Source organism: Ursus americanus, chromosome 2 (assembly GCF_024610735.1).
Source record: "Ursus americanus isolate L20-20 chromosome 2, mUrsAme1.1.p, whole genome shotgun sequence".
In the NCBI taxonomy this organism is placed as follows: Eukaryota; Metazoa; Chordata; class Mammalia; order Carnivora; family Ursidae; genus Ursus; species Ursus americanus.
This window is the reverse complement of record NC_142128.1, coordinates 100,096,547-100,119,742: the sequence shown is the minus strand read 5'-3', so window position 1 is coordinate 100,119,742 and position 23,196 is coordinate 100,096,547. Positions and strand designations below refer to the sequence as shown.

The 23,196-nt window shown below is 53.3% G+C and overlaps 1 protein-coding gene across 1 annotated transcript in view; it reads right to left on the bottom strand.

Moving 5' to 3' along the window:
* The window catches only part of EPHX1 (epoxide hydrolase 1), a 31,063-nt gene extending 17,231 nt beyond the window's left edge, over positions 1-13,832 (bottom strand). Inside the window, exon 1 of the mRNA XM_045796813.2 lies at positions 13,677-13,832. The gene's annotated coding sequence lies outside the window, so the exon portion shown is untranslated. The remainder of the gene's footprint in view (positions 1-13,676) is intronic.
* Positions 13,833-23,196: the final 9,364 nt, after the last annotated feature.

Here is a 23,196-nt window from a genome sequence, read left to right as displayed (position 1 = left end):
CTGTCCCCATGCACAGCGGGGACCAGCAGGGAGCTGAGAGGCTCACCGGGTTTCGGGGGACAGGGGGAATGTTACGAGGCCCGAATATGGCCATACACACGTCTCAGCTGTAATTTTAAAACAGCTTTAGGGGACAGAAGTCACAAGCCGTACAATTCACCCTCCTCAAGTGTCGGATCTGGTGATTTTTAGTAATCCTCAGATATGAGCGGCCAGGACCACAATTTTAGAACATTCCCGTCACCACAAACAGCAACTCCTTAGGTCTCAACCCTTTGATGTCTCCCCCGCAGCCCCCCCCCCCCGCCGTGGCCCAGCCCTAGGCAACCACGAATCCCCTGTCTCTGTAGACCTGCCGATCACATTCTGAGAAGCTGTCCGAGTCCTCTTTGCCACAGGACCTGCTGGGGCCTTGCTGAGGCCCTGAGGTTGGCTCCTGCCACAGCCGCCCCCTAAACCGGGCCACCGGGGGCTGGTCCTTGAAATCCTGGTCCGCGGGCACCAGAAATCGCTTGGGCTCCCTGCCCTTCCCGCAGCACTGCAGAGATCGAATGCCCTTTGCTGTCCCCACCCCACTGATGCGGGGGCAGGTGTGTACCCCCCACCCCCGACTTCGGCCCAGGCCTTCTCGCTGCTGGGGGCTCACGGTCTGGCCGGGTGACAGGCAGTGTCGGGGAGGGCTTCCTCGGGACTCGGCTCTGAGCGCTCCGTGTCATTCAGCTCACCTAATTATCCTAACAGTCCCATTTTACAGATGACGAAATGAAGGCTGAGCAGTGTGTCCAAGGCCGAAGAGCCCTTAAATGGGAGAGGCAGGTTCCCAAGCTGGACGGACACCCTCCCCAGACCACCTCTACTCCCCATTCTTGGTTATAGGGGGAGATTTCTCTGCACGATGGGACTGTGTGCCTCTCGAGGGCCGGGAGGGTGTCCTTTTCAGCCCTAAAGGCTCACTGTGCCTTATTTGTATTAAAAAAAAAAAAAAAAGGCCAGTAAGCCACAAAACTGAGCACTGATAAGCCTCACCTGCCTTGACCTGGAGCAGCTGGGGCTTTGGCAGACCAGATGACTCTGGTTGAGGCTCCCCGGGTTATGGGCCAGCTCGCCCGGGTTCCTGGCCAGCTCGGGCCTGAGCGTCTCGGCACTGCTCTTGGCCTCTACCAGCCCACAGAGGGCTGCTTGCTGCCGCCGGGGCAGGGGGCTTCTGGGAGCTGTCTCAGCAGGAAGCCGGGGCTAAACTGCTGTGCCCTCTCGCCACCTTCCCAGCAGGAGTCTCTCCCACCCTTTTCCCTCCTCCAGCTAGAAAGCAATCTCTTTCTTGTGCCCAGCCCCCCTCGCCCCCTGCACGGTGCTCGGAACGCAAAGGCATTCGGAACAGTGCAGCCATGCCATTGAGGCTGGGACACTGGGAGGCTGGGGTTTCAGGCCCACCTCTGGCTGGTGGGTCTCAGTCCTGCCACCAGGAGACTCAAGTAGGACATTTCCCTCTATGGTGGCAGGGGGCCATGGACGACACGGTCACAAGTACAAGGCAGCTAACTCCTAAAGAGAAACTAGATAAACCAAAACCTCGCAGGAGAATTTCCTATAATCTTGCTGGAAAATGCTAGAACTGGACCTTGACAAAGTCTATGACTCAGCAATTCACCGCTAGGTATAGACCCAACGTAAACATGTCCGTATGTTTCCCAAAAGTCATAAACTAGAATGCTCATAGCAGCTCTATCTGCACAACACCCCAAGCTAGAAACGACGCAGATCGCGGTGTCTTCACGACGGAATGCCACACCGTGAGAAGGAATGGCCCACACTAGACACACGACACGTGACCCTGTAGACGTTGCCAAGCCAGAGAGCCAGACACAAAAGAGCACATATCGCATGATTCCCTTTATAGACAGGAAGGGACAGGCAGAAATATAATCTACGACAAGACACCAGAATGGTGTTTTCCCCTGGTGCTGGGGGCTGGGGCACAAGAAACTTAAAGTTTGTAAAGCTCCGTGTGATTACAATGTGCAGAAGGGACGGTCTGCACGCAGCCCGGGGGAGAGAGATGACAGGGACCTCCAGCTCTCTGCATCCCGCAACCCGTCCCTGGGCAGGTGCCCGGCTTTGTTTCCGTCTGTCCTGAGAAGCTGCAATTCTCAGCCCCAGGGCCAGATGTCTGTCTGGCCTTCACGTTTTCAGGGAGAGCTCTTGCATGGGGTCCGCTCCTGCTGGGGTAGAAAACCCTCTACCCCCTTCAAAACATCAACGTTCAGGAGCCACCATGAAAACTTCAGAAGTCATGAGATCCAGAAGGAGCGTGCCTGCTTCGTGCGGCGGGCTCCCGACGCTGGAGCCTGAGAGGCGCACTCGGAAAGCTCCAGAGCCGTCTTCGACCTGATTCTGTTGTCCTGGGTTGTTTGGTTTGTGATGCACTTTCCCGGAACCCAGACCAAACGCTCTGCTGGGAGAGCTGGGCGGGCAGCGGGGAGGAAGTCTTTCCCAATGAAAGCATTTTTCCTTGGAGTCAGGGTACCCTTCCTAAAAAAGTGATCAGCTTGCCTCATAAGGAAAATGTAGTTTTTGTTGTAAACCAGCCTTTCTTTCTTTCTTAGCACAATAACTGAAGGACAGTGGTCATGTGAGGCTGTGCTCAGAGGGGCCCTGACGACTCGGATGAGAAACGAGATCAAATAGAGTTTAATTCACCAAATTCTTCCCTGAGGCCAAGTTCCAGACACTACTTATGCAACGTGGGGGGGAAAATCAGGGATCAAGGGCACCTGGGTGGCTCATTTGCTGAAGTGTCTGCCCTTGGCTCCAGCCATGATCTCAGGGTCCTGGGATCGAGCCCCGCGTCAGGCTCCCTGCCCAGCAACTTCTCCCTCTGCCCCCTCACCTTGACTCGTGCTCCCTCTCTCATTCTCTCAAATAAATAAAATCTTTTTAAAAAATCAGGGATCAGTTTGCAGTGAAGAAGGTAACTGAGCAATATGGCGACCTTAGGACTGAATGTAAAGTACCTGAAAGTGACAAGGGGTGCCCACGAGGCCATGGACTTGCTTTCTCTTGCCTTCCTGGGTCTGACTTACAAAGCACAACTCTAACTACACGAGGTCAAATAAAGTAGGCGCTTATATCTCCGGCACGGGTGGAAAGAACATCAGTCTAATAACTGAATGTTGTGTTTCTGTTATGCTTGGGGCAAAACCACGAGTTTTAAAACAGATGATTCATTTAAGGACTGAGACTAAAAGCTCAACTCTCTTCGTGTAACTTGAATTTGGTCTGTAAAGTACCAGGAAGTCATTTATTCTTGTAAAGTAAATAAGAGATTTGGATTGGTGCCTTGGAAAAGTATCACTTTGCTTTTTGGACCAGAGACGAGCTCAGCGGACACCATGCATGTGCAGCTATGAGCCGGGCTGTCTGCAGGCACAGGGAGTGAGCAGGAGCCCGTGCTCCAGCAGGACAGACATACAGACGGACAACTAACACCCTTCCAGCGATGGGCACAACAATACATTACGTACGCAGATGGAGAAGTGTGCGAGGTCGGCCACAAAGGTTCACGAGGAGGGGGTAACGGAGCAGAGGTTTTAAGGATACGCAGGAGTTTACCAGACAGAAAGCAAGAAGGCGCACGTGTGAGCGAGGAGCCACGAGGGTCTACACCTGTGTCCCGTGGCGGTGCTGACAGCTGCGAGCTTCGCGGTGCAGTCCTTCTGTTTCTATCCGTTCCAGCTGTCCGCACCTATCCCTCTGTGAAGTGTTACTTCATCATGACGACGCCAGGAGTTTTAACTCAGAGCTCAGGACCGCCATTCACATGCCCCTTTTGTACATTAGAAGCCAGGACTCTGGAGCGACGTAAGGAAATGTGCCTGGGGGGGGTGAGCACGTCGTGGTTGCGTGAGAAAAAGGTGGCCTGGCCGGGTTACTGAAAACTCAGCACTCTACCCCCACTGCCTGGAGTGAGCTGGCCACTCAGCAAACATGCCCCCGGACTGAGGCAGCGTGGCGGGCTGCCGGCGACCTTCTCCCCTTCTTTCCTCGCTTGGGGTTTTGATTTTAGTTGGCAAAGCCCAGATAAACACTACATTTCTTGGCCTGCAGCTCAGGCTGATGGAGTGATTAGGTGCTGACAAAGAGCCCTAAGCGTATTTGGGGCAGAGCCACCCGTGGCTTAGACGGTACTTGGTATGAATTAGGAAAAGACACCCATTCTTCAAAACTCGATCAGAAAATTAACCTAATGTACTGCTTTGGTCATAAGATGCCTCATTGTCACCTGCTAGAAAGTACTTGTGAATAAATCGCACATCCATAACGTGGATGACGTGCATGGCATCCTCTCAGGTTGCACAGTGCACAACCTGCACGAGGGTGCATGGGTCCTGCACGTGTGTGGCAGACTGTTTTGTAAAGAGCACTGACTCTGCTGGGAAGTGTGCACCTTTTGCCCTTCCCCTTCCTCCTTCATGCTTCTGGGATACAGATGCGATGCTTGGACTCTGGTAGCCATTTTGGGCTGTGAGGATCTTGAGGAGAGAGGTCGGTGCTAGGGCGATGATGGAGATGATGGGTTCCCGCTGACCATGGCGCCAGCAGCCCAGTCCTGGATTACTTACTCCAAACTACCTTTGTGTGACAGAGAAACTTCTATATTGTTTGAGCCACTGTCATTTTGAATGTTGGATTATATAAAGCCTAACATCATCCTCACTAATTGTGAAAGTCAGGGGGAAAAGAAAATATATCCAGTCCCCCCCCACCCGTGGACACACTCTCAACAATAAATGCTCAGTCTTCAAAAGGTTCAATGCTGTATTTGTGTTCCACGGCTGAGACACGTAGCCGATGAATAAACATCGTCCTGCAGCCTGACCACAGAGAAGGTACGCACGCGAAGGGCAGACACAATGCAGCGGCGGGGGGCTGGGGGGGGAGTCCCTGGAACAGGCGCCTTCCTCCCTCTCGAGGACAAAGAGGGTGTCTTCCCACTCTGCTGCAAGTATTTGGGCTGTTTCTTTACATGAAAGGCAATTCTGTGACATCTGTCAAGTGCAAACCACGTGTGGCCAGCAACTCCAGGCTGGGATTTCTCTCCCCAGAACACAGAACCCGCGTTTACATAAAATGTCTTATGGACAAGAGTATTCGCTGCAGATTCTCCCTCCCTTCCCTCTCAGTAAAAGGGTAAGACTGGAAACAAGCTGAATGTCCATCAGCTGAGATCCGATTCATCTAATGAATTTAGGGCCGGCCGCCCCAAATGTGCCCCTTCGGCAGAGTGATGATTTTAAATAAAAGTCACTTAGGAAGCATCTGGCGCAAGGACCCTCAGACCCTCCTGTGTCCCCCTGAAAGCAGGAAACAGTCCTCCCATATGAAAAATACCCTTCCTGTTGTAAGAAGTAAAAAGACACCCTTATCGCCAGAGATGAGCACCTGAGAGCTGAGAAAGTGGTAGAAACTCTGTGTTTGCTCTGTGTTTCTAAGCTACTAGCCGCGGTCCAAATTCTGATTAGAATTCCCCGCTGATTAAGGCTCGCACACACCTGTTTCCTTTATCCTGTCAATTCCTCACACATTGACTGTCTCTTTGTCTCCAATGTATAAAAACTGCTTGGTCATTTCTTTGGGCCCCAATTCCTCTACTGGACCTCCGTGCACAGGTCATAAAACTTTGGGGGTTTTCTTCTGGTTAATCAGTGTTGTATAAATTGAATTCTTTTTTTTTTTTTAAGATTTTATTTATTTGAGAAAGGGAGAGAGAGCATGAGCAGGTGGGAATGGTAGAGGGAGAAGCAGACGCCTCGCTGATCAAGGAGCCTGATGCGGGGCTCGATCCCGGGACCCTGGGACCATGACCCCAGCTGAAGGCAGGCTCATAACCCACTGAGCCACCCAGGCACCCATAAATAAAATTCTTAGTCCAGCTGAAGACCTGAGGGTAGAGGAAGAATTTTTCCTTCCCTACACTATGTAGAAGGTCACTTATCTGTGGCTCCAGAAAGATCTCCCTGATAAATAGTGAAGTGAGAGCAGCAGAGAGCATGGTCAACGGTGCCATCCGTGTGGACTGAAGGACACAGCACACCGTGCATGGTCTGGGAATTCACCTGGATGCTGGTAACAGTGACTGCCCCAAGATTTTATTTAAGATTTAAGATTCAATTTATTTATTTGAGACGGAGCATGCAAGCAGGGGGAGGAGCAGAGGGAGAGAGAGAATCTCTAGCAGACTCCAGGCTGAGCACGGAGCCCGACATGGGGCTCGATCCCACGACCCTGAGATCAGGACCTGAGCTGAAACCAAGAGTCAGACGCCTAACCGACTGAGCTGCCCAGGCGCCCCATGAGGGAACAACCTTGCACTGAATAAGCTTTTGTACCTTGGAAAAAAAACCATCTTTTACCAAACGCATGTACTATCTGCTCAAAAACAACACAATCGTACATTTTTTACTACATGAAAACCATGGGCGACGAGAGTCTTCCCTGTGACTCAGTGTCAACAGTGAGTCACACGCCCTGTCCTTGCCAGAGCCGCACAGAACGCACTCCTGCAGCGGCGGCTGAGATTCCGTTCTGTGGCTTCCTGGTGGCCGAGACCCCGTCGGGATAAAGGACCATGTGGAAGCCCGTGGGCCTCTGTGGGCCACAGGCCTGGCGGAAATGTGAAGCGCATGGGTGAACCACGCTGGCCAGGCTGCCGGAGAACCTGTGTCCAAACCGGACGTCCTTTCCACGCGCGGGGCTCCCGCTGCCACCTGCGTGGGCGACAGACATGTGCGTAGTTCTAACCCAGACCCCAAGCCCACCTGCCAACGCACCGGCTCCCGAGTATCTCAAACCGTCCTCTGCTGCATGTGCCACGGCCCCGCGATCCCGTCCCCTACACCTCTGTCTTCCGCTGGGGCTCCCCCTCACCGCAGCGGGCACTACCCCCCCTCTGGAACGCCGCGCCGAAGCCCGAAGCCCGGTGACGTCCTTGAAGCCCCGCCTGTGCTCCACCCACGTGGATGCAACCTGTCGGCCAGTTTCAGCAGCCCCACCTCCAAGATAATAGTCTCAGATCCACCTCCACCACCGCCTCCCGTGGACGAAAGCAAAGCCGCGTCGGGGCCCCTCACACGTGCTCTGCCCCCTCCCCCCATCCCCTGCAGCCAGAGTGACCTTCTGGAAATCCACACCTGCTCGTGTCCCACGCCTCGTTAGAACCCTCGAATAGCTCCAGGGAACAGGAGGACACCGGCTCAGTCTTTAAGGCCCGAGCGGCCTGAGCTGCCCACCTCGCCCCTCCTCGCCCTCTCTGGGCCCAACCCCCACCTTCTCGGGGTCCTTCGGGCTCTCTCAGTCTCACTGCTTAACTCCTGCTCCTTCTCCAGATTTCAAGTCTGGTGTCCTTTCTCCCGGCAGCCTACCCGGACCTCTTGGAGCCCGGTGCGCCTCTCATCCCTAGCCCATGTCCTGGTCACGTTTGTTCAAGGTTCTGCGCAACAGGCCGCCCCCGCTGGAAGGAAGTTCCTTGCGGGTTGACACCCTGTCTGCCTTAGCTCCCCTCTGGTCCCCACTGTCGGGCACGCACTGGATGGTCAGAAAGTATTTGTCGAATGAATGAATTTAAAAATCCTTCAAATGACAGTGTTAAACTTATTAGAACTCTTGAACCAAAAGACGGCTGACTTCTCGAGGAATCAGACAGAGCCTACTTCCCAGCCTCCTCTGAAGATGAGGGCCCTGAGATGCAGGGACAGGGCTGGGGAGGTGGCAGGTGGCGCTGCGGCAGACTTTCCCCGGAAGGAAGAGTGGACGGCCAGCACGCCAGGCAGACTGCAAATATCGGGGCTCTGGATCTAAGCAGATGACGATCAGACGCTGGACCCTGCTGAATACAATGCGGGGGGGCTCTGCCCGCCTGCCCTCGCAGACCCCCCCTCCCTCGCACCCAGGCAGGTGGGAGGACCTCACCACCACCCCTTGCTCCTACGCTCACAGAGCCGCAGCCGCCAACCCCAGCCCTGCGCTACTCGTCCGGCCTTGGACCCCGGGGGGGGGGGGCAGGCTGCTCTTTAAGAACAGAGACCGAGGGGGCCCAGCTCGGCCTCCCCCTTGAGGACTCCGCCCTCTGCCCCTCGGGGCTCATGGCTTCCTGACTGTGACTCAGACCCACATGAGAGGGAGAACCTTAGCTCCCTGTGGGGGAAGTCTGCCTTGACCGAAAACTCTGGGGCACAGGGCATAAGGGGGGAAGCAGTGGCACCACGGGCCCCTCTGACGCCAGGCCAGAGAGAAAGGTGGGGCTCGGGGGTCGGCGTGCTGTCCCAGGCCCGGGCCCCTCGCCACCCTTCCCAGGCTCGCAGCTCCTCTCTGGAGGAAGGCAAAAGGAACATCCAGGGGGAAGGGACAAACAGATAGCTTCCCTTCCATTCCAGGGCTGGCCTGCCAAGGCAGTGAAGAATGGGAACGTTCCTGCCGCCAACGCATCGCTGACAGCTGCCCCAGTCCCAGCGCCAGCCATGGGGCTTCCCGAAATTCCCCGAAATCCCCAGGCCCTGTTCGCTGGGGCCGAGATCACCCTGGGGGGCGGCTGGCCCAGGATGGAGGGGAAAGCCTGGGGGGAGGGGGACACCCTGACCAGCTGCACAGCCCCTGCCCCCGCAGACATCTCCCCAGGACCCCAGTGGCCGACGGGGCCTCCGGATGGGCGAGGCCCGGGACAGCCCGAGCAGCACGCCCTGCACCCCTGCCCCAGGGCCAGCCCATGTTTCCCGCCCCGCAAGACCTGGAGCAAAGCCTAGGAGAGCAGCCTGGAGCCAGCACCCAAGGGAGAGGAAAAATGTCGTTTGCAGGCAAAAACAAAGCAGAATGAAAGAGCAGTAAGAACAGTGTGGGGGTGGGGTGCAGGCGTCTTGCGGGGAGCCCTGCTCTGGGCCTGCAGATCGCCGCCTGCCATGGAGCATGTCCCCCACCCCCCAAAACTGACTTTCTATTCACGCCTTTGCGTAGACAGACAGAACACGATTCATGGTTGGATGAGAGCTTGCGGAGCTGGGAGCCAGCCGGCCGGTGGTCAGGCACTGGCCGCCCACCAGCCACACGACTTCAGGCCAGTGACCCCATGTCTCCAGGCCTCACTGAACTGGGGGAATTCAAAAAGTCACTTCAGGTAAAGGGGCGATGCACCCACACGGGGATTCACTTGGGTTTTTAAATCCCCAGATCAGGACAGGTGGGGGAGAGGGACCCCAACCGGTATCCTTATCCAGCACTTTCCCTGAGGAAGTGCCACCTGGACCAAGATGGGGAGCTGAGGAGGGAAGGCAGAAAGTGAGGGGCACCCAGCACCCACCACAGTGGGGGGTCTCGGTGGGAGAAGGGAGGACCCCTGGCGGGGCTGGCTGGGCTTCTGCACAGGGCCCAGGGGACCTGCAGACTAAGCCGAGCTGAGGACCACCACAGACCCATCCACACAGCCCTCCAGGCAGGCCGGAAGCTGAGTGATGCAAGGGGGGGCGCACCCCACGCTGGGTCCCTGGAGGCCCTGCTCCATCCCCCGGGTGGCCCCAGGGCACTGGGCCAGTTTTCTACTGGTCTTAAGTTACAAGAGAAACACCCGAGTAGGGCACAGTTCACTGCCTCTGAGGAAGCAGCCATTTACCTTGTGTGGGATTTCAACACTTGGCATCACTACTGAGCAGAGAAGACTCGGTTCCAGAGGGTGAAAGGAGTGGGCTGTGCATGCTGGAATGCTGTACTGCACATACTTGGTCTCCTTCCCCTCTGCCCCCCAGGTCGGCCAGCCCTCCACAATGTGCTCCCTGGTCTGGAAGCTTCCTCAATGGTGTGTAAGGCGATAGCACTGTTGGCCGGCGGCCCCGCTGAGTAACCTAAGCTGCTTTCTCCTCTGGAATGTAGTGAAAGGCCCCATGCTTCATGGAGGGCGGCCCTAAGGACGAGGGTCAGGGCACGCAGGAATGTTCTGGGCTGCTGGTATCTTGGTGGGGGTTAGTTTGCTTGTGGCAATGTCTGGGTAGCAGAAAGGAATAAAAAGTTGCAAAAGGCTAAAAATACTTCTGGATTCAGTGGCAGGTCCTCGCGGACTGAGCAGCAGGGAGGGAGGCGGGCACAGAACCGGGCAGGGACAAGGCCGCCTTCCCGCGCCCCGTGGCTGGGCCTGCCTGCTCCTGCCTCCTCGCAGCGACCATGTGGCCCAGCAAGTAGATCCTGCCACAGCCGAACAAAAACCCGGGAAAGCAGAAAAGTACATCCATTTCCCCCAAAAGCCTTCGTAAGAGAGTCAGACTCCCTGTGCTGCACACATCACCGTGTGGACCCACCGAGAAGACACCTGAATTCAGTCAGTTGATCAATCTTCCCCAAAGGTAAAGGCAGCAAAAGCTCCTGTTCCCAACCCAGGGACCTCCTGTTCCTCCCCCTTTGTGGGTCAGCTATAGAATCTTCTGGAATGTCTCTGAACTGCTCCGAGACAATACTCCCTAATGGGAGTATTTCCAGCAAGGCCTCGGAGAGGGAGCCTTTGAGGCAGCCGGACCGAGTGGGGCGTCCACGCTAGGTCTGAGAGCCTGGCTGGGGGAAGGCCCCGGCTGGACTGCAGGGGGGGGGGGAAGGAAGGGTAAACTGTGACCGCCCTCAGGAAGGTAAACACAGCTTGATGAAAGTAAAAACACCAGTTTGAACTCGGTTTGCACCGAGTGTGTTGGTCGTATACCAAGGATGGGACTGCGTGTTCTCTCCTTGGCGAGAGGGAGGTTCCCTGGAGCACACGCCGCTCTTCTCCCTCAGGGAAGGCAGGGGGCTGGATCCTTGGCAAAGTTTGGGTCCCCTCTTGCGGAACTGCTCGGGGGCCTTCTCCCTGCCGCACCCCCAACCCTCTCCACACAGCACCCTGGAGCCTCTGATCCTGAAGTTCAGGGCTGGCCCAGGAACACCCACCGGCGGGGGGTGTGTGTGGCCCCAAGAGACCCCAGGTGACCCCAGGGGGCCGGCTGGCCCAGCAAGGACACGTCTGCTCCAATCCTGAGCCCCTGCCCTCTGTCCGAGGGTTTGCCCCACAGCCTGGGGCCGCGGCCGTCACTCCGTTTACAGCTGCGTCTGCGGACCTGGTGTAGGTGACAGGCCCCCCCCAGGCCCCATCAAAACTGACCGCTCCCCACTGACATGTTTCCTTCCCTGAAGATCCATTTGGACTTCTGAACCGCACAGCCATCACATACGAGAGCTCTGGGGCACTTGCACATTGAATAACCCAACCCTGTCATTTTACCGGTGAGGTCTGGGGAGGGGACACGCTGATGGCACAGCTAGGACATGCGTCCTCTCCTCTTTCTAGCCAACTCGCCTTCCGCATCACTATATTACCTCAGAGGAAGGAATTACCGATGATAGGGTCGAGAGCCCTTCCAGAAGTGGGTTCTGGGCATGAGCTCCTAGGGGCCCCGCAAACCACGCCTGCCCGCTCTGTGCGCACTCCGGCCCCGAGTGCGCGGCCTTGGCGCTCTCCCCTCAACAGCGGCCCGCAGCTCCCACGGAGCCCCCCCTTATTCTGGGCGCCCAGCTGCGCCCCGCCTCTCTGAGCACCTCCACTCAAGAACAGAGGAATGGGGTCTGGGCAACCCGGCCTCCTCGGGTCTGGGCCTGGGCCAGAATGCTGAGGAGAATTCGGTGCCTGGGGAGCACCTCCCAAGCCTGGGGCCTGTGGGGCCCTTCCGTCCATGGCCGGGGCTCCCTGGGAGCTCCAGTGGGAGCCTCAGACAGGCCCCTCTGCCCAGCGCATTCAACCACTTTCAACAGACACCCTGTTCCTGCAAGCCGGTACCAGAGAGTGCCTCAAGCCCACGGGAGCACAAGGGCTGGAGCAGACGGCCTGGAGGTTCACTCCGGCTGCCCTGCTGAGCAGTTACGGTTTGTGTGTCTGTGGAGGTCTTTCTTTTCCTGGAACTGGGTGGGGGGCGGGGGGCAGGCGGCAGAAAGTTCTGGAGTCCTCTTGCTCTCAAGCTGGGCCAGTACAGTTTACACAGGAGGTCATTCACACCAAAGGCCCTGGTGGCAGCCAGGCCCACACTCAGAAAACAGAGATAAAGCTTATCTGTGTCAGGAATGCTCCTGCCCCAGGGCCTTTGCTCTTGCTCTTCTTTCAGCTTGGTGCACAGTCACCCCCGATGGCAATCTGCCACTCCTGGTGCACAGTCACCCCCGATGGCAATCTGCCACTCGTAGCTCTTCAGGACTATTCAGACATCACCTCTCAAAGGAGGCCTCTCCTTCACCTGACACCCCTTCTCTCTCCAGGGTTTTACTGTCTTCTAAGGTACCTTACATTTTACAAGTTTATTTTATCCTCCACCTTTCCCTCGAGAAACCTGCCAGCCTGGTGAGGGCATGTTCCCCGCGGAGCCCCCTGCCCGGGCCAGAGGGTGGTCCCTGAGCACTGCCCACACGTCCTCAGGGAAACACAAAGCAGTCCTCACACAGCCCTCCTAGGTGGGGAGATTTGGAGGGGGGATTACCCAGTGCCGAACAATCTCAGAACTTTTTGCTAAGTCAGACCCAGTGGGGCTAGGCCCTGAAGGAGGCGAGCATCACAGAAGAAGCCAATGTTACTTTCTGGAGCGGGGGCTTCCTGAGAATCCCTGAGGTTCGGAGCTGCTGGATTCAGGGGCGGCGGCAGAGCGGCCGCAGACCTCAGCAATTTCCCGCAGAGCTCATCAGCCCAAGCAAAGGCGCTGAGCTGAGGGCAGAGATGTCAAATGCACAGCAGCCCCTCCCCTGCTCCCCCCTCCCCGGGGTGGGGGTGCAGAGCCCTAGCAGAGCTGCCAGGCCCGGGAGAGGGGTGTCTGCCCGTGCAGGCTTTGCGGAGCCCCAGGCTCAGCCTGTGGGAGGCGGGAGGGCCAGCCGGCCGCGCAGCTTTAGAGAAGTCAAACTTAGCACCCCAGGATTGCAGGAGCTCTGCCCCTAAGCCCTGGCCTCCCCCTAGCTGCGCGGCGGGTAGGCCTTCTCTCCCAGGCGCAGAGCGAGGGGCAGGAGGGGACACCGGGCGGCGGACAGGGAGGGCAGAAATCACACTCCAGCTGCGAGATTTGACACAGGTTTTCGGACTCCGGCGACCAACAAGAGTATTTCACTGCGGGGCGCGACGCACCCTGGAAGCAATACTCTCGGGGAGTGGGGGGCCTGAGGACCCCCCCCGCGCTCCTCCCGCTCCCCTCCCTGCCCCCCCCTCCCCGGCCCGAGCGCGCTCGCAGGGCCTGCTCGGGCCTCTTGCCCGAGCCGCGCGCACCTGAATCCCCGGGGGGCGGAGGGGGCCAGGCGTGGGCGCGCCAAGCCCTCGGTCCCCGTGCAGCTGCGGGCCCCCGAGGCATGAGCAAGTCATCTGCCTGCAAGCCCCGCTGCGGCCCGCGCCCCCACACCCGGCCCCCGCAGCCGGGCCCCCACACTCGCCCCCTTCACACCTCGCGCCCCCACACTCGCTCCCCCTCACCCCCCGTGCCCCACACCCTCCCTTCCTCGGCCCCCTGCAACCGCGCCCCCACACTCGCCCCCTTCACCCCTCGCGCCCCACACGCTCTCCTCCTTGGCCCCCCGCAACCGCGCCCTCGCACCCCGCCCCGCGCACCCACACCCGCGAACTCGCGCCCTCCCGCGCTCCCGCGCCCCCTTACGTCGTCGTCTCCCAGGCCCCCAGGATCCGGCGGCGGCAGCTGGCTCGCGGTGCCTTGGACTCCGCTCTGCTGGCTCGGGCCGCCCTGCGCTGACCCCGCCCAGGCTCGGCCCCCAAGGGGCGGTCCGGGGTCGGACCCAGGGCCTCCCGAGGACCCTGTTCAGTCCCGCCCCGCCCCTGCTACAACAGCGGCCCGGAAAGGTCCCGTCGCACGCCCCGGGCTGCGCCCCTGCTGGGGAAAAGGGCGCCTCCAAGTGCGGCCCGCGGACCCGGGCGCACACTCGGAGCCGAGGCGTTTAGGGACCTGGAGCGATTCGGGGCACCCCTGGGTCGGCTGACTCCGGGGTCAAAGGCGTCCTTCCCGTTTCTTTCCTCCAGCGCTTCGCGGCCCCTGCACCTCGCACCCGTGTGGGCGCGGGCGCGCTGGGCAACTTAAGAACAAACACAGTCGTCTGGATGGGGGCAGGTGCGGCTCCGAGGTCTTTCCAGCAAGGACCGGGGTCTGCGGCGCCGACTCGGAAGGGGTGGGGGCTGGGGCTCCCCTGACTCGTCCCACGGGCACTGATCGCAGACCTTCGCCCGTGGACCGCCCTGCTTTCCTCCTTGCGACCCCCCAGCGCCTCGCTCCTGCGCCCGGGAGGCGGCTTTCCTCGCGCCCGGCACCCTCAGGCCTCAGCCGGAAAAGGGCCTGTCGCGGAGAGCGGGATGCTGGGGACCGGCCTCCGGCCTGGCCGCTCACCCGGGTCCAGGACTCTGCCTTTAGGGAGAGGGGCTGCTTCTGGCCAGCGGACGCACGACTCATCGCCGCGTCGGGGCCTTTGCTGGTGCAGCAGCCCTGGACAGGATGCCTTCCTGCATCCGACGTGCAAAAGCCCTTCGTCACCCTGCGGTCCAGGGCAGCTCTGCACTCAAAGTTCAAAACTTGCCGTCTGTTACCCCCCCTCCATCCTTCCCCTAAATCTTTCAAACAGCAGCTCGGTCTAGAAATCCAATGCGCTATCCGTTGTGGCACAGAGCCGGGCTAAACAGCAGCTCTGGCCATTTCACCAAGGGGCTCAAATTTGCTGTTATTCTTAAAACGGCAGTGATGATGAAAACTTTTTAAAATTAGATCCTGGTAGGGTGCCTGGGTGGCTCAGTGGGTTAAGTGTCTGCCTTAGGCCCCTGGGGTCCTGATCCCAGGGTTCTGGGATAGAGCCCCACATCCCATCAGGCTCCCTGCTCAGCTGGGAGTCTGCTTCTCCCTTTCCCTCTGCCTGCAGGTCTTCCTGCTTGTGCTCTCTCTCTCTCTCTGGCAAATAAATAAATAAAACCTTAAAAAAATAAATTTAGATCCTGGTGATGACTACATGACCACAACTCTGTGAATATACCTAAAACTATTGATCTGGACACTTTAAGAGGGTCGATTGTATAGTATGTGAATTATATTTTGGCAAAGCGGGTATTTTTATATAAAATAACCACAGCGACATCATAACCTCAGGGCTCACGCCTGTATCCTAAGGTCCTCCTCCTTGGTTACATCACCCATCCAGCATTAGAATATTAAATATCAGATAGTGTGGGATATTTCAAAGTACAATCCGTATATAGGCAGTCCATAAATAAATAAGCCACACAGTCCAACTCGGCAGGCCGAAGTTTAGACAGATTTCCACTGCTTTCGGTCAAAAGCCACCCAAAGGTTTATGAAGCAAAAGGGTGGGTATAATGTGACCTCTAGAATATATTGTGTATTTTTAAAAACCAGAACAAAGGCTGTTTCTCTGGATAAACTCTGGAGAGTTTCCAGGGACATCGGGTAGAATGAAAAATAACTTGGGGGAGGGGACGATTTTAAATAAAAATTGTAGATCAGTTCCTGATTCACCACCAAGGAAACAAGATTCTTCATGTCAAAAATGCACACATGAGGAAACATCAGTCAAAAACCAAATAAAGTAACATTCTAGAAACTAATGGCCCGTATCTCCAAAAATGTCCGTGTCAAAACAATGTCAGTGTCATGAAACACAAAACAAGGCTGAGAAACTGTTTCTCGTTGAAAGGCCAACGAATCGTGAAAAACAACTGCAGTGCTCTATCTGGACTGGGCCCTGGGCTGGGAACAGTTCTAGAAAGGATTTCCTGGGGACATCTGAGGAAGCTCTATAGATTAAACAATAGATTATAAATGTTAAATATCTTGATTGTGAGAATTGAATTTTTTCTAAGTGAATCTCTGTGATCTTAGGAAAACATACGCTGAAGTATTTAAGGACTAACAGAACACCAGGTCTGAAACGGTTCTATCTATCTATCTATCTATCTATCTATCTATCTATCTATCTATCTATCATCTATCTATCTATCATCTATCTATCTATCTATCTATCTATCTATCTATCTATCTATCATCTATCTATCATCATCTATCTATCTATCTATCTATCTATCTATCTATCATCTATCTATCATCTATCTATCTATCTATCTATCTATCATCTATCTATCATCTATCTATCGAGGGAGAATCATAAAGGAAATGTTGCAAAATATTAACAATTAGTAACCGGTAAAGAGTGTTTGGGAGCTCTTTATACTATTCTTGCAACAACTTTACTGTGAGCTTGGAATTATTTTGAAATAAAAAGCTTAAAAACTTGCGGATCAGGGAGGGGCACCTGGGTGACTCAGTCGATTAAGTGACCAGCTCTTGGTTTCAGCTCAGGTTGTAATCTCAGGGTCATGAGATCCAGATCCCCAGGTCAGGCTCCACACTCAGCACGGAGTCTGCTTAGGACTCTCTCTCCCTCTCCCTCGGCCCCTCTCTGTGCACCCCCATCCCCTCAAATAAATAAATAGATCTTTTAAAAAATTGTGGCTCAAACATACGCATTTATCTCAGTTACCAAAAACAACATGACAATAACTACAGAGGGATTTTAAAAAAGCTGTATGTTCCACAGGGACGAAGTGAACGAGAGAAAAGGTGACAAGCAGAGGAGAAATGTCGAGTTTTTGTACAGTGGAAAGTCGGGTGATTGATTCAGCAAAAAACAAATAAAGCTGAAAACCTTTCTACAACTGGAAAGCAGGCACACTCTTGCTCTAGACCTGCCGGGATCAGCAAACTATAGCCAGGGCTAAATCTGACCTGCAACTTACTTTTGTAAATAGTTTTACCGAAGCAAGGCTGTACTTGTTTGCCTATTGTCTATGGCCACAATAGCAGAGATGAGCAGTTACCCATAAAGCCTAAAAAATGAATTATTTGGTCCTTTCCAGGAAAAGTTTGCCAGCACCTACCCTACAGCCCTGCAAAGTCTTGGGAGCTAAAGGCATGAGGAGCCTCTGAAAGCAGGGATGTGGGTGGCGAGGGGAACAGCGGTCCGCCACACACCCTGAGCGTCCCCGCACGGCAAGCATGCACTGCAAAGACTCAGTCATGGGGCGTTACTGCTTCATGAGTAGAGGTTTTCACTCTTGCAGGATGAAAAGCGTCCTGCAGGTGGACGGTGGTGATGGCTGTACAGCGAAGGAATCAACCGAATATCACTTAAATGGACACTTAAAAATGGTGAGGGGCGCCTGGGTGGCTCAGTCAGTTAAGTGACTGACTCTTGGTTTCGGCTCGGGTCATGATCTCGGGGTCATGAGATCGAGCCCCACATGGGGTTCTGTGCTCAGCGGGGAGTCTGCTTGAGATTCTCTCTCTCTCTCTCTCTCTCTTTCTCTCTCCTTCTGTCCCTCCCCTGCATGTGCTCTCTCTCTCTCTCTCCCTTGTGCTCTCTCTCTAAAATAAATAAATAAATCTTTAAAATGGTTTAGATGGCAAATTTTATGTTATATGTGTTTTATTGCCAAAAAAAAAGGGGAGGGGAACCCTGGAAGGATTAAAGTCTGTATAAGAAGTTATAGCCCCTGTCCCTGGTTCTCACTCCAAGCCCTCTGATCTGCCTATCTTGGCAGGTCAGGGGTTTCTGTTCTGAAACTGAACAGAGAGGTTTCGCACTCAGGGGAGGGACACTCGGCACAAGTAGGACAGGGATGGGGCGCCTGACAGAACACAGGAGAATGGAGTGAAAGCGTTCACGCTGAGCTGTGAGTCCCTCCTCAGCCCCTTCCTGCTGTGGGTTCGCACAACACTGCCTCCGGGTACTAACCCCCAGGCAGGAAGTGGAGGGTCGGCCTCTGAAATAACCGAGCAGTTCCCGGGCAAAGAGCCACAGATAATGACCTCTGGGGGCCCCTGGCTCCCGTCTGACCGCCCTCCACCGACGCCAGCTGGGCTTACCGCCCGCCCCTCACACGGAGCCGCCAACTGGCGTTTCAGGGTCTCAGGCCTAGATAGTAAAAGATCAGACGCTTGGGGAAAGCCTGACATGAAAGGCAAAGCACAGAAAGAAAGTGCTCGCAGGCAACAGAAGAAACTGTCATATCCACAGAGATAAGAAATGCATTGTATTTATGAAGCAGCAACAGGAGGCAACAGAGAAAAGGAGCATTCAGACAATTAGAAAACACTTTCTGAAATAACATTTTTCACAGAAAAGTCAGAGCACGGAGTTGAGGAATTCTCCCAGAAAAACAGAACACAAATCAAAGAGATAGATGGTGGGGGAAAAGAAAAAGGAAGGAAGGGAGGGAGGGAGGGAGGAAAAGCAAATCGGAAGATGTATCCAGGAAATGACCGGACTAACGTGAGTCCCACAGGGGAGAATAAGGGGCGCCTGGGTGGCTCAGTCGGTTGAAGTGTCTGCTTGCGGCTCAGGCCATGATCTCGGGGTCCTGGGATCAGGTCCCACATCGGGCTCCCTGCTCCACGGAGAGTCTGCTTCTCCCTCTCCTTCTGCCCCTGCACCATCATCCCCCCTGCTCATGCTAGCTCTCTCACTTGCTCTCTCTCTCAAATAAATAAATAAAGTTTTTAAAAGAGAGAGAGAAAAAAGAATTTAGAGAGAAGGAAGTAACTATAAAGAAATAATCCAAGAGTATTTCCCAAACCAAAGGACCAGAGTCTCCAGATTGAAAGGACTCAATAAAAAACCAGAACCACACCAATGCAAGTCATCATGAACTTCCAGAATACTAAAGAAAAGATAAGCTCCTAAAAACTCCTAGAGAGAGAGGAAAAAAAAAACAAACCTCCTAGACAGAAAAATGAAAACATAAAGAGGTCAACACAAACAGTAGTCAGAATGTCTCGGTCTTCTTAGCAGTAACACTGATACCATAAGGTAGGGACACAAGGCCTTCAAAAGCTGGAGGGACATTGTCTCCAAGAGAATTCCAAAATGAAGTACAAGGGCAAAAAGACACATGCGAAAACAAAACAAAACAGAAAAAACAACAATAACACATGCAAGGGCTAAAAAAGCCTTTTCACTTCTGGCGTACCCTCTCTTGAGATGTAACTAGCAGATGTGCTCCAGCAAAACGAGGGTGTAAATGACGAAGGGGAGGACATGGTGACCAGGAGCAGGGGGTCTAATACAGAGGAGCGGCAGCAGGCTAGGAGAGCAACCTGTCTACACGGGGCGCCGGGAGGCAGGTCTCCAGGGAAAAGAAGGAATTAATACGTTAACTGATAGAATTAAGCTTTTGGAAAATAATATGAATAGACACTCGTCAGATCTGATGGCGTATTTGGGGAAAAAACTAAAGAAAGGAACATGGGAAAATAAGCAAAGGGTAAAATGGAATAATTACAAGAAAAACAAAGTTGTTCAGGAGAGAAAGTGTAATCATGGTGCGCTGCTCGGCTCTGCACTGGGCAGTATCCCCGTAGCCGTGATTGTGGAAACTACTGACTTAGCAGAAAGCTCCTATGACCAAATGGGGAGGCGCAGGGGCAGCCTAAGAGGTATCTGGCCTTCATCTGCAGAAAATCAATAGAGAATGCCCAAAATTGACAAACCTGGAAATATGGATTATAAGTCTGTCATTTAGACAGACAGAAATAAATGCTAAAAGGCTTGGAAGGTAGAATAAGAAAAATGAGTGATGGGGGATTGTTCTATTTTATTCTAAGCCTTGATCATTTTATTTTTTTAAGAACAATGTGCAGGGATAAAAGTAAAGATTAACTTGGGGGCGCCTGGTGGCTCGGTCAGTTAATCATCTGCCTTTGGCTCAGGTCATGATCCTGGGGTCCTGGGATCGAGCCCGGCGTTAGGCTCCCCAACCTTTGTGCTCTCTCTCGCTATCCCTCTCTCTCAAATAACTAAATAAAATCTTTAAAAATAAAGAAAAATAAAAATTAACTTAAAAATATTGTTTTCTGAGGTCCCTGGACCCTCCAGATTCATTGCTTTTCCCTGTAGGTTCTAAAGCCTGGCTTGTGCTCTTGCAAATTCCGGGCTTGGATCAATTCCCATAAACTGCTGTTCCTTTCTCTCCTCAACTCAAGCTTTTCCTTCGCTCTTATTCACTACCGGGCTCCTGCCCTACCCAGTCTGCTATCTGGACACTCCCCATGCTTACCAATAAATTCCTTTACCAGACACCCATCGAGAGCTTACTGATTGCATCAGATCCTGCCTGCATTTCATGACAATTAGATTCTCAAAAGGGCAGAGCGCCCACTACTCATTACTGCAAGATGAACGGATTACAAATCCACTGGGACATTAAGACGTGGGGGTGGGGATGCCAAATAGGTATTTTACAAAAGGTTCCAGACAAAGAGACTTTTGCAAGAATATTAATTATATAGAATAGTTTCAACTCTGCGTCTTCTCATCATTTTTATAGTCAAGTATATTTACCAGTCATCTGTCAGCATATGGTGCTACCAACGAACCCACCAATAAATAAAACGCAAGCAGAATCCCCAGTTTCTAGAAACTTGCCCACGTACCATACACAAGATAATTTGCAAAGGTATCTGTTGGGGATATCAGGAATGACAACATAATACATAATATGTCCTATGTGCTGAGTTACTACTAATAGAAAAGAATCTTAGATTTCGTATAGATTTTACATTTATAAAGAATGCAAAGAGGAGAGATACAATTTGTTGGATTTTAAAGCATGTTCCCCGTGGCCCAGGAAGGAGGAAGGATAGATTATTACTCACCGATCCCCAAAGCTCTTCTAAATGATTTCACACTGACTCTCCACACCACTTTCTCCCAGGTGTCCCTGGTTCCCTGACTGTACCCTACTCTCAGGGCTTCCAGAGCAATGATCAAGGATACAACTGTGTGAAGATCAGAGGTCAACAGAAGGAAGAACCTGACAAGCCCACAAACTTCCAAGGCGGGAAAGGCTCTCTTGGGCCCTCTATGGGTCTGCACTGAACACTGCATCTTTTCTATGCCAGCTCAACTATGAAAATAATTTGGTTCCCATTTTGAACAGACGGGGTGGGGGGGGGGTGTCTTATTTAAACCTGGTGTTTTAATCAATTATTTGAAGCATCAGCTGGGTCTGTGAGGTGTTTAAGACAACAGCAGTTTCAGCCCTTCTCACCATTTTACCGCCAGCCCCCATTCTCCTGAAAGAGTAAAAACCAGGTTTAACCCTTCTAGTGGATTCTTTTTATATTTGTGTATTTACATTTGTTTCTTTTTTTCCCACTCACATCTCAAGCACTGAGATGGTTGAAGACATCAACGGATACGGAAATTAGCTCTTTCTTCAACTGACGTCACTCCATGGACTCCCATCCTCCCCCCCAGCCCCCCAAATAGTTTTAGTGGTATCATTACTCAGTGTTTTCAGTGTTCCGAAGGCAATTCAGCGCTGATCTATAGAACCACGATTAATTTTCTTTTCCTGTTTAACACGTTTCCCCTAACATTAATATTTTTGAATTTTGCATAATTTTTCCCTGTGGATCAGCCCCTACTTCAAACACCAACCCCTCAATAGTAAATTCATTCATGTTGGATTTCCTTCGAGTTCATTTTTTTAAAGTGCCTCCGGAGACTTCTGACCTGCCTCATTTGGTCTGGTTGCTCCACGCCTGGGCCACCACCGCAGCCGGGCTCCCCTTCACCCCTCCTGGGGATCCTTTCGGGGCTCTCCTGTTAGGTATCTGCTTCCTGCACCCCCTTCCCCCTCTTCCTTGGCTCACCCCGTTAAGGTTTTGGAGGGGCGCATCCCTGATTGATTCTTGTAAAGTTCTGAGACATCGTGTAGGTTTCTGTTCTCAGGGATTCCTGCCTTTTGCTTAGTGATCTCCAGGGAGTGCCTCCCCGCAGATGAATATAATCGCCCAGGTCACTGACGCTGGGCTTGGACATGCCGCTTGCTCTGATCATAGAATACAACAGGACATCTGAGCAGAGGCTTTGAGAGCTGTTGTGAGATTTTGCTCTTTCCTCCTCGATGCTGGAGCCAAGACATTGGGTAGGAGCAGGATCGCGGAGCCACAGCTCCAATTTGAGCAAAAAATTCAACTGCTTTCAAGGTACTGAGATTGGGAGGTTGTTACTTCAGTAAAACATAATCTAAGTGTGTCTGGAAAGCATCTTTATTCTAGGTTTCCCATTAATTAATGCAACATTCCAGAATGGAAAGAATTTTCCTTCAGAGGTGTGATGGCCTTGTTCCGTGATCTCCTGGTTTCTAGGACCGCCACTGACAAGTCCAAAGCCATTCTTTTTTTTTTTTTAAGTTTATTTATTTAAGTAATCTCAGGACCCCAAGAGTAAGAGTCGCACCGTCTTCCAAATGAGCCAGCCAGGCCCCCCAAGTCCAAAGCATTCTGATGCTAGAGCCTTTTCAAAGAACCCCTCTTTCCCTCTAGGATCTTTTCTTTGCCCGCACAGTTCTGAAATTCCAGCGTCACTGGTTTTGATACTTGGTCGACTTTCACGCGCCATACACGGCACTAGGAGGGCCCTTCCAGTCTGGATACTCACGTCCTTTAATTCCCCAAATATTTCTTAGGTCATCTGATTGATAATTTCTTCGACTTCATTTTCCGTTTTCTGGAATTCCTGTATTCCAAATCTTGAACTGCTTTTCTTATCCTTTCTCTCCCCCCCTTTTTTTCTGCCTCACTTTTTTTCTTCTTGGCTCCAATTTCTAAGATAGTTCTGTAATTTTTTTCTCTTCACATTTTTGTGTTTTCATTTCAGTGATCATGTTCTTAATTTCCAAGAGCCTTTTGTTGTTGTTCTAATCTAGGCTCTGCTGGAAACAGAGTGTAAGACAGGGGTTTGCATGTAAGGAACTTATTTGGGACGTCATCCCAGGGACAGGAGTAAGGGCGGGGAGGTGAAAATGTAAAGGAGGAAAAGACGATATGAGGATGTTTTTTTCTTTTCTGGGGGGGAGGAGAGTGCAGAAGGAGAGGGAAAGAGAGAATCTCAAGCAGACTCCCTGTTGAATGTAGAGCCTGATGACGGCGTTCTAACCCACAATACTGAGATCATGACCTGAGCTGAGATCAAGAGTCGGACGCTCAACCGACTGAGCCACCCAGGCGCCCCACGAGGATGTGTTTTCGACTTGGCCACTGCTCTGGGTGGCCGGTGCTTGCTCCTGTGGAACCTTCTGTGGAGCTTTCTAAAACCAGTCTC